This window comes from Formica exsecta, unplaced genomic scaffold (genome assembly GCF_003651465.1).
Source record: "Formica exsecta isolate Colony F162 unplaced genomic scaffold, ASM365146v1 scaffold318, whole genome shotgun sequence".
In the NCBI taxonomy this organism is placed as follows: domain Eukaryota; kingdom Metazoa; phylum Arthropoda; class Insecta; order Hymenoptera; family Formicidae; genus Formica; species Formica exsecta.
Window position 1 is genome coordinate 679255 of NW_021850434.1, and position 4610 is coordinate 683864.

Genomic DNA, 4610 nt, shown 5'->3' on the forward strand with positions numbered 1-4610 from the left:
GAAAGAGGAAAGAAACATACGCAGAAAGAGAGCCAATAATCCTTTATCAATTTCTCATAAATGAAAAAGCTATAAAGAAGAAAGATATATGAAACCGAGGCCCTTCCTTAACGAATGCGAATGCGTAGCCCTCGATATACGTGTGCGTGATAAGAGAATGAGACAAGAGAAAACGCGAACGAGAGAGAGAAAGAGATAAACAGAAGGAAAAAGAATGATACAATGCGAACTGTTTTTCTTCGGCAAACAACGTCTTTGTATACTCTATACCCGTGTTGTAAGGAGAAAAAAACCACGATTCTTGTATATGTACATCAATATCTCGATAGTAGCCGTAAGCCTAACTAGTGAGTCGCGGATTTGCGATAAGGCCAGAGAATCAAATGCGAGAACTGAGATTTCAATTGCAAATGATTGCACTGATGTTTATTTATTTTTTTTTTTTCATTTTTACTCGGGACCGACAGAATTATTTGTGCAAGTTTAAAGCGCAAATGCCATTTTTCATATGCCATTATATAAGTTTTCATTTACGTAAATAGTATTTACATATTTTATATGTGTGTGAATATATAATTGACCGATACTATCTACTTAAATAAATAGTTTAATCATAAAAATATAGTGTGCCCAGATGTTTAAGTAATGCAATTTTCTTTCATAGCAATAACAGCACGTAATTTCATTTCATATAGCTCTAAGTCACGAATCTGCAAGAAATAAACGGAAAAAAAGATAGCAAGAATTTGCATATGTATGCGCGCCGGAAGCAAATCCGCGACACATTATTATTTAACATAATGTAGTGAGTTTTCGATGTCTTCGAGTATAATTACAGTTTGTACACGTATACACACAGTTATACGCAACATACATACATACATATACATATGCGCGCGCACAAATGACATCACTCACGGATTTACCAGAGATACACTATATTGAAGGAGGAAGCGAGGACAATGGCAGGCATAGAACGGAAGAAGTTAACGTTTCGTCGGAGCAGGCGATAATGGCAGGCAGGACACAAAAAAAAAAAAATAAAAGTATAAATTACATGTTGTGGTGTAAGCAGTTCTTCGAATGTCGAATAGCGACGAATACGTCTGTAAATTTTCGTAAATTCGCTCATTCACATCAATTCCTATTTTCATTGTATACCGTTAACAAAACCAGTTTCATTGTAACCCGAGTTGCATCGGCACGTCATTGCCGCATCATTTGTAACGATATATGATTATATTGGTTAATAAAAGTTATCTAGACGTATAATGTGTTTTCTGCCTCGTTGAAATTATTAATCCTTATATTTCTTTCTTTTGTTTCTTTATTCAAATTTATTACTCTTTCAATCACAAGAAAAAGAGAAAAACGCACGCAAAAAGTTTATAAGAATTATTTATACATGATATCCGTATTTTTTTATCTGTTTTATGTAGACATATTGTTTCTCATGTGTGTGTGTGTGTGTGTTTGTGTCCAAGTTTAGATATTATTAGATATATAAATACGTGAATATACGTATATACTACATTACTACTGTACAATATTGAATTACAGAGATTTTATATATCTATAATAGCAGAGAGAAAGAGAAAGAGAGAAATTCTATTTCAAATATTTTTTAACTTGCAAGTTTTAATTTTAGTTATGTAAATTAAAGTGTATTTCTCCTCTGGTGAGTTGTTTGTCAGTGCTTAAAATACAGATCAACAGCCAGTAAACGACATTCACGTAACAGATTCATGTATCTACTGCAGATACAAGTTTCCAAATATATCATTTTTTTCCATACATTATATAATTTACATATAAAAATTCAACATTGAAATATACTTGATTCAAAGATATTTATAATGGAAACATATTAATTCAGTTTGAACATTATTGATAAAAAGTACACACGAGAGCCGTGTAAATTCAATTGAATTTCACATTCACCACGCGAGATGGTGATTGTTTCTACCCGATCTCGGAAACGCAGTGCACAGCGATACAATTCCACATTGCTTCATATATTCTTCGAATTATCATTAACTTATTAACACCTTGCATTTAATATTTGTATATACTGGGATGCTATCTAAACTTGCACGTGAGGATCGCAAAGCCGGTGCTTAGACCTCATGCACGCCTTGCGAATAATCAGCTCGGTTAAAGTTATTAGGTCGGTTGAATTATTAATCGTTGCATTATTAATTTGGAGATCGTATCGTGCCTGAGCCACCTGCGCGTATAAAGTATGTTAAGGACATCGTTCAATGAAATCTAGCACGATTTTTTTGTTGCACGGCATTTATAATACATCTGCGATAGTATAAACATTAATAAAAGCTTTTAATGTAACAACTTTTACTTGTAAGAATGCCAAAAGATTACTTTTACATAAAAAAAATTGTTTTATATGCCGAAATAAAAATTGTAAAAATATGTAAGTAAAGTTTCTTGCTTTCCTAAAATTGTATTTAGATGCAGAAAAACTATTCATGTTTCGTGGCTATAGAAAAAGATAATCTAAGAAGGAGTATGAATGTAATTATGTAAAAATCGGCTTACGTAAAGTATTACGGAAACGAATAAACCGGACGTATGAATCAGGAACCATAATTAACGAAATACTCGAATGACAAGAGTAACGCGAACGAGCGACGAAAAGACAGAAGGCGAGCAACGTTGAACGAGCGAAATTATAAACGAGGTGGAAAACGGCCGGACCGAAAAAAAAGGTACATAAATGCATATGTATGGTGTAGGCGCGACATCGCCAGAAGTGTTCGCTGGCTGGTTGGTTGGCTGGCATTGTGAACGACCGGTAAACAATTAGTCGCGCCGTATGGCGATGAATCATTATTAAAGACGACGATGACGAGAGCCGACTGTCCTCAGGCGCTCTGTCGTCTCGGTCATTCGTGGCGGGCCTGGTTAACATGCGACATTAATTTGCGTAAGGTGTGTTTTGGGGTGCTACTTGAAAAGGCAGCAGCGGATGTGGGTGCGCGATAGAAAGGAGATGACGTACCGAAAGCGAGGAAGAAGAAGAAGAAGAAGAAGAAGAGGAGCACCGGCCCCGCGCAGGGGCCTCATTTGCCTTTCAATGCGCTGCTTCCCTTCGTCTTCTTCTCATTGTGCAACACGGCCATTGTCGTGGCTCCGTATACCATGTATTACCTGCACCTATCCGTATTCCTGTCGGCGTGGGTGGCGACCGCGCACGGCAGCCGCGTTAAAAGGCCGATTCCTAAAACATGTTTCAGATACTCGTGACCTGTCCGTGCCTCGCATTTTCTGAGGATAATCGCTGGAAGAATTATTCGTCTCCGGTGTTCACCGCGACTATCGAGTGAAATCCGTGTTTACGGGTCGCTAGGTGAGACGTGGAATCATCAATGACAAGAAACATCGGGTGAATGATTGTAAGAAATTGTAATAGTAAGAGAGAAATATTCAAATTTATAATATATGTATTTGTAACTGTATGAAGGAATACCCCCTAAAAAATGTTACAATGCTGCATTTTTTTCATTTTATCTGCTTAATTTTGTTGAATAAAAATAATATTTTGCGCGCTACAATGTTTTTTTTTTTTTTCTTCGAATTACGTTACTTATATAAGCGTTTCAGTGTTAAGAGAATTTAACACATTTGCATTCTACAAAATTCTCTTCTAATTTCCAACTATTCGCATTCCTCGCAAAGTACACAGGCCATGCCTTCAGCTTGTTTAACTACGATCCATCATCGAGATAACGAGGCTACTGGGAATTCATCCCAAGTAATCCCGTGCTTGAAAGGCTGATAACATTCTACAACTACATTCTACTACGGGAGATTTCTCCTCATCAGTACGCGCGGTTGCGACGTCAAATATCGTAAGTCTCTGGCGTGCTTCCGGATACCCGGCGGCTTTCCACTCTAGAGGCAACGTAATAGTCCGTATAATGGCGGTCGGGCGGCGGGTGCGGGTGCGGGTGCGAGTCGATTCGATTCGACTTGACTCGACTCGACTCGACTCGAGGAAGCGAATCGACTCGGAGAAGCCCCGGGCGACTTGGCGCAGCCGTGCGAGGTGAGAGACCACAGACTGTTTGTACCGCTTAAGCTAATGAGGTACAGATGGCGATATATTGTTGTGTGTGCGCCGTAAGGTGGACCGCAGGGTGCGACGAAGAGAAACGCGCGGGACGCACACACGCACACGCAATGCATACGAGAATCCGGCGCAAGGTGGCTAGGAAAGGCGGACGCGGGCGCCAAGCGAAAGGGGTTGCCCTCGTTTGATCCGATCCTTATCTCGGCCAGCCGGTCGGTCCTGGCTACCGCCACGCGATCGCTATCTCGTTCCGATACGCACCCTCCTTTTAACCCGGTGTTACCTGTAAAACCTGCGAGAGCTCGACTGCACACGCTCGCCTTTTTCGGCCTGGCCCGACTCGGCGCAGATGCGCCAGGGCGCACTGCTTGCATACCGGCGCGTACAAGTCGATCCTTGCACGATAATACGTCACCCCTGACTGATGTCCGGCCGTTCCGCGGTATGTACGATACGATAAGAGCGAGCGCTAAGATTTACCGCACGTTAGTAACGGCAGGGAAAGCTTTCAAAACGACCG